The following is a 12,451-nucleotide window of genomic DNA, read 5'->3' as shown; positions in this document are numbered from 1 at the left end:
ACTTAACCCGTTGCCATATCCGAGTAGTGTAGAGATATTCAACATCAGAAAAACCCAGAAAACAGAACAGTTCACCATCCTCATCATCATCGTAGAAAACAAATATCATTGTAAACGCATAACTCAAAACAAATCAAATAAGAGAAACAAAAGAATAAATAACAAATTAGAAAAATCGAAGATGTTAGCAAGGCCATGAAAAAACACATCAGTACAATCTGTTCAACGAACATCATCAAGATTAGAAGAATCAGATTTGTTGTCTTATCTTTTCCCATGTTTATAAACAAATCCCAATAACTTAATCTTTAATACATGAGTGATCACACTTCCAGATCCATTTTTTTAGAAGCTCTTTTACCAAATTTGATCCGCACTCATCATCCACAGCCACCGCCACACCGCCACTGACGTCTCCGCAATCTCCTCTCTTTTCTCGCTTCCACTTCCGGCTTCTGAGACAATTCCTCCGGCAACGGCTTCGTTAATCTTAATCGCTTGGTCGGAGGTGACAGCACGTTGCTAATATGGTGGTTGTCTTTCTTCATGGCCATGATTATTAGCTAGGATTTTCGTGCGAGGTGATAGAACAAAGATGGGGTAAATATATACAGGGGTAAAGGTGTATTTATGAAAAATGTACAGTACGATAGCCATATATCTAATATAACTTTTTTTATAGTTATCTGATGCAATTGCCCTTTTTAATTTCAGCTATTAATGCAATACGATTAGGCATGTGTGTGTTTATACTTTATACTGAATCCGATTTGACAGACCCTTATCTGAACAGAATCCAATCTATAAAATTTACTCAAATGAATATAAAAGTAGTTTGGATATCATAATAATTATGTGTTTTCGGCGACATGCACAAAATAATAATTTTTAAGTATAATAATTTTTATTTCAAAACTAATTTTAATCTACATTGGAATTAATTATTTTTATATTTTATTTTTCGGGTAAAAAATTATAAATATATTTTTGTAGTCTTATTCCTTTTAATTTGGGTTCACAGTTTTATTAAAAAAATTCAGTAGAATTAAGATTACTTTTTATAAAATACTTTTGAACTTTTACTAAATTATATTATATTTAGAATATTATTTATTTTAAATATGTTTCTTATCATCTAGTTTAAAATATGTCTATATATATGTATATGGGGAATTTTCAAAAATTAACTTAAAATTTGATTTTAAATGTAAATATATACCCAAATTTTCAATCAAACGCAAAAAACCCAAAAGTCTAATGAAATTACAACTAGTCTTCTTATACCAAAACCCAAAATCCATATGTAATTTTTACGAATGAAAATTTAAGCAGAAATTTTAAATTTTAAATGAAAATTAAAATTTTAAATCTCATGAAAATTAAAAAGTATATCTTATGATCTAAGAAGATATATTAAACCACATAAATTGATATTTCTGAAGTTATTTAACAATTTTGAAAGTTAAAAATAACATATTTCGAAGTTGAAAGTTCAAGTTTTACAAAAATTATTATTTTTAAATACTGGCGAGCAAAAGGCGAGTTAAAAAGCTAAGATATTGTGAAAATGACGGATGGGGCATTATAAGCAACTAAATCGTGAATTATTTTTTGTTTGAGTTGGGGTCATCACTTTTATTCATTTCTTAATTTCAGCTATTAATGCAATACGATTAAGCATGTGTGTGTTTATACTGAATCCGATTTGACAGACCCTAATCTGAACAGAATCCAATCTATAAAATTTACTCAAATGAATATAAAAGTAGTTAGGATATCATAATAATTATGTGTTTTCTGCCGCACGCACAAAAATAATCATAATAATTATGTTTTTTCTGCCACACGCACAAAAATAATAAATTTTATAAACATACCGCAAATTAAGTTAGAAACATTAATAAACATGTATTGGTAATCTCATACTATCACCAAATAAATTATGAATTTATTTCATAAATCGTAATATTGACTAATATAAATGAATTAACAAAAAAATATTAAATGACTTCTACGGAAGTATTCTGGCAGAAGATTTCTACACAGCCTACCATCTATATTATTAAAACTGAAGTACAAAATCAATATGTTTGGATACTTGGATAGCCTTTAGTAAAATCAATATGTTTGGAAACAGGTTTAGATGTTTAAAAAAAATATTAATTCATTCATACAAAATCTATATTATTAATGTAGCCCATAAACTTGATTTAATTTAAAAGCCCATAGATGAGATCGAATTATAATATGCCCGATTTTGATAGTCATGAATTCAAAAACAGATTTTTAAATATACGATTAGATTCTCCTACATTTAAGGCAATAGTTCAAAGATATGTTTTGTGATTAAAATAATAACTTAAATCAAAATAATTAAAATATGCTACATTTATTGCCACTTAATTTTTCACTACATAGAATTATTTTACTTGATAAAAACTATTTCTATTTCACTTAATTTAGCCAAACACATAGAAAATACTTTTTATTAATTTATAAAATCAGTTAGACATGAACATCATCTGTCCATTTAGGTACATGTTGTTCCTTTCGGATATCGTTTTTTTTTTGAAACCAAGTCCCGTTTGAATATTATAAACTTATGTGTGGATTTTGAGTTGGGTCATTCTGGATCTGGATGAATTCAGTTCTGATATATAAGAACCTAAAAAATCAATATGTTTGGATACTTGGATAGCCTTTAGTAAAATCAGTATGTTTGGAAACAGGTTTAGATGTTTAAAAAAAATATTAATTCATTCATACGAAATCTATATTATTAATGTAGCCCATAAACTTGATTTAATTTAAAAGCCCATAGATGAGATCGAATTATAATATGCCCGATTTTGATAGTCATGAATTCAAAAACAGATTTTTAAATATACGATTAGATTCTCCTACATTTAAGGCAATAGTTCAAAGATATGTTTTGTGAATAAAATAATAACTTAAATCAAAATAATTAAAATATGCTACATTTATTGCCACTTAATTTTTCACTCAATATAATTATTTTACTTGATAAAAACTATTTCTATTTCACTTAATTTAGCCAAACACATAGAAAATACTTTTTTTAATTTATAAAATCAGTTAGACATGAACATCATCTGTCCATTTAGGTACATGTTGTTCCTTTCGGATATCGTTTTTTTTTTTGAAACCAAGTCCCGTTTGAATATTATAAACTTATGTGTGGATTTTGAGTTGGGTCATTCTGGATCTGGATGAATTCAGTTCTGATATATAAGAACCTAAAAATATCTAAATAATCAATTTATCTAAAACAGTTTCGGATATTTGTAACAAAAATAACTATATAACCTGATTCGGTACAAGTCTTTTGAATATCGTTAGTTATATTACGATACATCTAAAATATATAACACTAATTATGAAAAATAAATATAGATGTATAAAAAAAACTATTTCTATTTCACTTAATTTAGCCAAACACATAGAAAGAGTTTTTTATTAATTTATAAAATCAGTTAGACATGAACATTATCTGTCCATTTAGGTACATGTTGTTCTTTTTGGGTATCATTTTTTTTGTTTTGAAACCAAGTCCCGCTTGAATATTATAAACTTATGTGTGGATCTTGAGTTGGGTCATTCTGGATTTGGATGAATTCGGTTCTGATGTATATGACCCTAAAAATATCTAAATAACCAATATATCTAAAACGGGTTCGGATATTTGTAACAAAAATAGCCATATAACCTGATTCGGTCCAGATCTTTTGAATATCGTTAGTTATATTATGATACATCTAAAATATATAGCATTAATTATGAAAAATAAATATCAATGTATAAAAATATATTTCAGGGGCCAATTTAACAAAATATTAATTGGTTCAGTTGAAATAAATATATTTAAAAACTTTATATGAACTGATAAAAAATCAATATAAAAGTACTGTACAATTGGATTCAAAATCATTTCTTTTAAACAAAATATCAATGTAAAAATATTGTAATATTGTATTCTAAAATCATTTATTTTAACAACAAGTCAAATAAATATGTTGATTGGAGAAAACAAAGCCAGAGCATATAGTTTACTAGAGACACTTTATGTGTCCAATTTATTATAAATAAAGTTTTACTAAGATAAATACATTCAATAATTACAAACAAATAATATATTTCATAAAAATAAAAAATAATACCCGCGCTTTCGAAGCGCGGGTCAAAATCTAGTTTAGATTATTTTTGCAATTCCAAATCTACAAATGAAGACTTGGAGAAGAGTTTACTCCATAGCAGACTTTTATCGAAGTTTTCATTTATAAATATTTAAATATTGGATTATATCTATTTTGGGAAAATCTCAATATCATGGAAGTCTTTTTTTTTCTTTTGACAACAAAAGCTAATCTATTAGGAGCCTACCGGATCAGATAGCCAAACCAGAGGTATATAATCTACATATAACATAGCTGAAAGAGAATTCTTCGCACCATGTGCAAACTTGTCCGCCATTGTATTTGTGCCTTTAGAATATGTCGGATCTTAAAATTAGGGAAGAAAATCTTACTGCGCCGAAATTCTTCCATATGTGTAGAAAAAGTGGCTTTTCTTCGGATGACGACACCATCTTCACCAGTTAATAACAATCTGTTGCAAATACTACATCTGAAAATTGTAGGGTCTTCATGCACTACATATAGCCCAAATCAAAGCTTCACATTCTGCATGTAAAGGTAATAGGTTTCTTTGAAAATTCATTGCTCCCCTTGAAATATCATGGAATTTTTCTAGGATAAAAAATTAGTTTTGCAATTGACCGAATAATATCATAAATTTTGCTTTCTACAGAAAAGTTTTTGGGAAGACTTCATACTGTCGGTGAAAATCGTCTTAGGTTACTTTTGAAATTGACAATTGAAACTTACTAATTTGAAAATTAAAATTTAAATATTTAATTTCAATTAGAAGACTTCCAAAAAGACTAATGTTGGAATACTTCCACAAAACTCTTCTTTTAACCAAAGGTTTGACCCTAGTTTAGGAATAAAAAAGCTGGATGACTTTAAGGAAAACTAGATTTTTACCTGCACGTCCGTGCAGATGTATATTTCAAAAATATATTCCTATTTATTTTTCATGTCAATATCAAAACTGGATAAAAAATTCAAATCTGATGAACCGAACCGTTCATAATCTAAAAGAGTAATGCCAAGCCTGAACCAAAATTGATTAAATATCCAAATTATTCAAAATTTTGATATTTAGACAACCGAAACCATAACCAAATCGAACCAAAGTATTTTGGATATCAAAATGTATCCGAAAAAGATTTATATACTTATATATATTAATTATTTTTAGTTTTAATGTATATAAAAAATCAAGAATATATATGATACTTTTAGGTTGGTTTAAATACTTGAAAATATATAAAAATAGTCAAATATAAATATCTAACATAGTGGAAGTACACTCAAAACACCAAAAATATTTAAAATAACTATTGATTTGTGATCCAAAATTTTAACCAAACCAATTTATATGTTAAGTTTAGGTATTTTAACATATTTTATTCAGATTTATATACAATATATTATTTTATTTATAGATTTTAATAAATTAAAAATATATAATGACTTTTAAAAAATAATTTAAATGGGTTATCCGAAGCCGAACTGAACCCGCAAAGATCCAAATATAATTTGAATTGAAATTTAAAAATATCTGAATGAGGCTGAAATCTTTGACCCCGGAAACCCAAAAACTCAAACAGATCTGAAATGAACCCGAATGGATACCTGAACGCCCAGTCCTAGTCATAGTTCAAATTGAAATTTAGAAATATATGAATGGAGCTGAAATCTTTGACCCTAGAAACCCGAAACCCAAACAGATCCGAAACGAACCGGAATGGATACCTGAACGCCCAGCCCTAGTCACTACTATGTGTCATATATATGTCATCATATAATTAATTGTATTGGTCAATCATATAAATAATCATATAATTAATAGTATTTTATATGTACCATCTTATAAATAATCATATATATTATATTCTTAAAGTTTAATATGAAATATAAAAACCATAATTTAAGTTGGTATATGAAATTAATCTTTTTGTTGTATTTTCTTATGTATATTGAAAACATTTTTAATAATGGTTATTGAAAAATATTTTAGTAAAAATAAAATTTTGAATATATGCATATTTTAAATAAAATTTTGATATAAATCAACTTTAAATTATTATTTTGATTTGAAATATGTATATAAAATTTAAATTTTATTTTATGATTATTTTAGACAAACAATGTTTTTAAGTAATTAGATTAGTCCATTTTGTATATTTTAAAACTGATATAATGGATTTCCAATTTTTATTCATAACATAAGCCATATTTTTTTCTTCTTGATATACTTTTATCCATGTTTCAAAATTTTAATTTTTTCATTAGTTTTCTATGAATTATTATTAATTTTATGATATATTGTTTTTTAAACTTTAACTCTTGAAATTTTTATATTTGACTAAACTAAATAAGGTAATAATACTGTTTTTGAAAATTGTTTTATATAATATACTATTTGTATTTCAGTTTGAGTTTTTATTTTCACTACAAAAGATTGTAAATAAAAAGAATTGTAAATATAGTGACAGAATTGTAAATAAAAAGAAATATAGAAAAAAGTTGTTTAATTTATTATAAAAATAATGACTAACTGTTTAAATAAAAAGAAGTATTAAATATGTTATTCATGTTTCTAAACAATTCTCATTTGTTATTAATTTATTGAAAATACAATGGCTAAATGTGTAAATAAAAGAAAATACACATCTCTACTATCCATATTTCCAAACATATCTGATTTATTCTACTATCTTTGTTTCCAAACAATCCAATTGTGTACTTCAACTTTAATAATATAGATAGATAGATAGATAGATAGATAGATAGATAGATAGATAGATAGATAGATAGATAGATAGATAGATGTTCTGATTAAAATAAAATATTGAAGTTTTAATTGTTAACTACAAAAGTAACCTAAGATGACTTTTACGAACAGTGAGAAGACTTCCGCCGACAGTTGAGAAGACTTACACAAAGACAAATTTCTGACAAAATTCGGTGATTTGTTAAACTAACATGTTTATCCGAGAAAACTTAAGTTTTCTCATTTTATTAACAAAGAAAAGTTGGAAAACTTCCAGAGAAGTTTTCTCCACAAAACCCATGCATTGATCATAAGATTTCTATGTAAGTTTTTTGGCGAAAAAATCTGAAAAAAAATCAAAAATCATTCTTAGATCCATTGAGGTTCATGTTTAACTTCTCCAAACACAATATCACATATCATTCTTAATGAAATTTACCCACTGCTCTTGACCAAAAATCATGAACTTGAGTAATTCTGACAAACCTATTGATTTTGAAATAAAAAGTTAAGATTTTGGACTAAAATAAGAGAGAAAGTCAAAGGAAAATGGTTTGAGTGAGGCCTTGATTGGTAAAGCATTAGCATTAGCATTATGCTCCATATTATCCAATTAACATTTGTTAGAAAAGCATTTAGAAAAGCATTTAGAAAAGCATTTTACTAAATGCTAATGCTCTCAAAATGCTCTGTGGCAAATGCTCTCATATGAAGCTTTTGGAAGAGCATTTGCATTTACAGTTTATAACTTTAAGAAATAAATATAATTAGTTCTTTATTTGATTTAATAATATCATAAATTATTTTATATCCAAAAAATGAAATTTTGATTTATAAAATAAATTTATAATATAAATATATATTTTTTAAAAATAGTATTTCACATTTAAAACATAATTTAATTATATAAATTATATTATATTTTAAATGCAAAATATTATTTAAAAAAATAGATATTTTAAGGGGAATTTTCAAAAATACCACTTTCAAAGTACCATTATTCATCTTTACCACCACTAAAGACACATTTTCAAAAATACCTTATTTATTAAAATAGTAAATACTCCTATATCTTTGTTTTTATATGTTTTTAAAAATTATAATCCCAAATTATAAATCCTAAACCTCCAATTCTAAACCCTAAACCCAAAATCTTCAACTTTAAACCCTAGACCCTAAACTATATACCCTAAATTCAATATTCTAAACCCTAAACCCTAAAGTCTAAACTATAAATCCTAAATCCTCAACTCTAAACCCTAAATCCTCAACTCTAAATCCTAAACTATATACCTTAAACCCTAAAACATCAAATCTAAACCCTAAATCCTAAACCTTCAAATCTAAACTCTTCATTAAAAATAGTGGTAAAAGTGGTTAGTGTAAACATGAAAAGTGGTACTATGAAAATGGTATTTTTGGCAATTTCTCATATTTTAATTGTAAATCTTATATTAAAAAATAAAATTTTCGATATAAACATAATTTTTGAAATTAGTAAATAGAATAAATTAATTATAAATCTTTTATATATTAATATATAAAATGAAAAGATATATATACTGATAATTTATTTATTTTGTTTAATTTTTTTTTTGTAGTCAAATGAAAAACATACTCATATAGACTCCGTAATCCAGATAGGTAGCTCGGCATCCATGTGAACGACGAAAGACGGTTGCTGTCTGACACCTCGACAATCCGCCCTTGAATAATCCGTCCTAGGTACATGAATGATCTGTGAGTTCTGAAAGCTTTCTTGCAAGCTCTTGATTTCCTGCAAATAAGATGCAAAAGCTGGCCACTCCTCTGGTTCCGACACCATCTTCACCAACTGAGAACAATCCGTTGCAAATGTCACCTGACGCTGTCTTAGGTTTCTCATACACTCCAGTGCCCAAATAAAAGCCTCCACCTCTGCATGTAGTGGGGATAAACTAGCTCTTGTATTCCTTGCTCCCATTAAACCTGCAAAACCCTTCAGAGTACTATACCATCCTTGTCCCGAAAAATGATCCCCATCCTTCCAGGAAGCATCTGTGAAACACCATCTTCCTGGGATTATTGGAGTTGGCCCTGTCTCTGCTTGTACCGGTGTCCTCATATTAAGATCTTGTGCCTCATTCCACAACACTGTTTCCCTCTCTGCGACTGAAGGAGTGAGTTGAGGATCTGTATCTAGATTACTAAATGTTCTAGTATTCCTCGCTTTCCAGATATACCATAGTATCCATGCAAATTGATGAAACTCCATGTAGTCCTTGATTCTCCAAAATAAATGATCCATATTTGTAAATAACGAACTCGTAGGAAAAAAATCTATTTGCGTTGGAATCTTCGACAAATCCCAAACCTGCCTAGCTGGAGGACATTCAAAAAACACATGGTTAATTGATTCCTCCTCATAGCCACATCTATCACAACAAATATCTCCTTTCATTTCTCTTGCTTTAAGATTTTTCTTAACGGACAAACACCCTGATGTAATCTGTCACAAAAAGGGCTTTAATTTCGGAGGACATTTAACTTTCCAGCAAAATGCTTTCAAAGCATCCACTGTAGGTCCATAAATTTCTGGTGGTTTCTCTCTATCCGGGTAGATCCTTTCAACCTGATATCCCGATTTAACCGAATATTTTCCATTCTTGGTGAAGTGCCAACCATCCTGATCGTCTGCCAGTCCTCTTCCTAACGGAATACTTTCAATGATTTTAGCATCCTGGGGATCCACCAAATCTCTAATAGCCTGTAAATTCCAAGTTCATGAGCTCTGATTAATAAGAGCATCCATTGTAAGGTCGGGTAACAAGTTGTGAAAATTTTTGTTTGCTGGTCTCGGGTGAGTGGTTGGGAGCCAGGGGTCATTCCATACAGAAATTGAATTCCCTGTTCTCACCCGTTTAATTAGTCCTTTGCTAACCAGAGATCTAGCAAATGTATTACTCCTCCATCCATATGATGGAGAGTTTGAGCGGATCGGATCCAGGGGTGAAGCATTCATGAAATACCGTCCTTTAGACACTCGAGAGAACAAAGTGTTGGGCTTGTGTAACATACGCCATAGTTGCTTTGCAAGCATTGCTGTATTAAAATCTGTAAAGTCTTTGAAACCTAACCCTCCATCTTCCTTTGGAAGACAAACTTTATCCCATGATTTCCAATGCAAACCTTTTGTACTGCCCCCATGACTCCACCAAAACCGAGCCACTGCACTTATCAATTTCTTTATTGTTGCTTTTGGGAGCCTATAACACGACATTACATGATTTGATAAAGCCGTAACCACCGATTTAATTACAACCTCCTTTCCTCTTTTAGTAAAAAACTTAAAAGTCCACCCATTAATTCTGGAATCAAAACGATCTTGCACAAATCCAAAAACTTGGATCTTAGATCCCCCTATATTCTCTGGTAAACCCAAATAAGATCCCATACTGCCTATATTTTGTATTCCCAATATATCTCTCATCTCTTGCCTTTTGTCTTCGTCAATTTTATGGCCAAATTGAATTGAGGATTTTTGAAAATTTATCAGTTGATCCGAGACTGCCTCATATTCCTTCAAGATCCTAAGAATACATTCACACTCCTCTTTTTGTGCCTTACAGAGGAATAGACTATCATCCGCAAAGAGAAGATGAGAAATTGGTGGACATGCTCTAGCCACCTTCAGACCCGTCAATTGTTTACTGCGTTCCGCTTTTCGAATATTAGCCATCAAAGCCTCAGTACATAAAATAAAAAGATATGGAGATAGTGGATCCCCTTGCCTTAAACCCTTCTGTGGTATTATAAGCCCCCTCGGTTGACCATTTAAAATAACAGCCGATACTGAACTGACGAGATACATTCCATCATCAGTTTGGCCCAATGTGGATCAAAACCGAGTTTCAGAAGTAGTGCCTTAATAAAATCCCATTCCACTCGATCATATGCTTTACTCATATCCGTTTTAATAGCCATATACTTATTTTGACAGGATTTATTTGTCCGTAAACCATGGAACATTTCCTGAGCAATAAGAATATTATCCGAGATCAATCTTCCTAGCACAAAAGCCGATTGAGTTTCCGAAATAAGTCGTGGAAGACAAACTTTTAACCTCTCGCACAGAACCTTCGAAATAATCTTGTACCCCACATTATAGAGACTAATTGGTCTTAGTTCTGTCATCTTTGTGGGTCTCTCCGTCTTTGGGATCATACAAATATTCGTAAGATTAAGACGCGGATCCATTTCCCATGTAGCCAAAAAATGATTCACCAACTTAATCACATCAGTTTTAACAATATGCCACGAGACTTGGAAAAACAAGGCTGTCATTCCATCCGGACCGGGTGCTTTTTCAGGGTGCATCATAAATAAGGCATGTTTCACCTCTTCCTCCGTTGCTTCTCTCAAAAGCCGTTGATTCATCTGCATTGTAATGGCTGGTGACACCTCCTATTTATTTTGTTTAATAATATTCAAATTATTTATATCCAAAAATAAATTTATATTTTATTTATTTTATTTAATAATATTTAAAATTATTTTATATCCAAAAATAAATTTATATTTTTTAAAAAAATTATATTTTTAAATAATAATATTTCACATTAAAAATTTAATTTAATTTATGTTATTAATTGAGATTCATTATTTTAATAACAAATATATTATTAATATATATATATATATTATAATTTAATATATATAATTTAAAATAAATATATTATATACTAACTTTTATAAATAAATTAAAATTGTAGACTGGTACTGCTGTACCAATCATCTTATTAAAAGTTTTAATAAGAGCATACAGTTTCTGCAGCATACTGCTTCTACAGCATACTGCTACTGCTTCTTCATCAGCTGTACCAATCGAGACCTTGTAAGAATATGAAGATATATATATGTTGATTTAATGTGCATTTAGAGTTTGAATTTGGTTGTTCATGCCGCTTGATGTATTGATGAGTCTAAACACCAAAGGAAAGGTGAAGTTTGGTGATGGATCGTGTGTTGATATCGTTGGAAAAGGTGTGATTACCTTTGTGTGCAAGACTGGAGAGAAGAAGGCACTCAAAGACATCTATTACATACCTAACCTGAAGCACAACATATTGAGTCTTGGGCAAGCAACAAAAAACGGATGTGAGTTTAACATGAAAGATGTCTACTTAACTCTCACGGATTCGTGTGGAAGGTTACTTGTACGTGTAACAAGATCTCCAAACCGTCTTTACAAGACCGCGATGGAGATTAGCTACCCACTTACATGTCAGAGATCAAGATGCTACATGGAGGTGGCATGCTCGACTAGGACATATAAGTTATGGGGTGATGAACAACATGGTAAGGAAGGAGATAGTCATAGGAATGCCGAGTGTAACACACAAAAAGGCGTGTGTGATGCAAGTCTCGCAGGGAAGCCAATCAGAGACTCATTCCCGAGTGTAACACATGGAAAGCGTGTGTAACTTATGTCTTGCAGGGAAGAAAGTCAGAGAGTCGTTCCAGACTAAGACCATGGTTTGTACATCAAAGCCAT

This window comes from Raphanus sativus, chromosome 9 (assembly GCF_000801105.2).
Source record: "Raphanus sativus cultivar WK10039 chromosome 9, ASM80110v3, whole genome shotgun sequence".
NCBI lineage: Eukaryota > Viridiplantae > Streptophyta > Magnoliopsida > Brassicales > Brassicaceae > Raphanus > Raphanus sativus.
The sequence above is the reverse complement of the archived record's forward strand: the minus strand, read 5'-3'. Positions refer to the sequence as shown.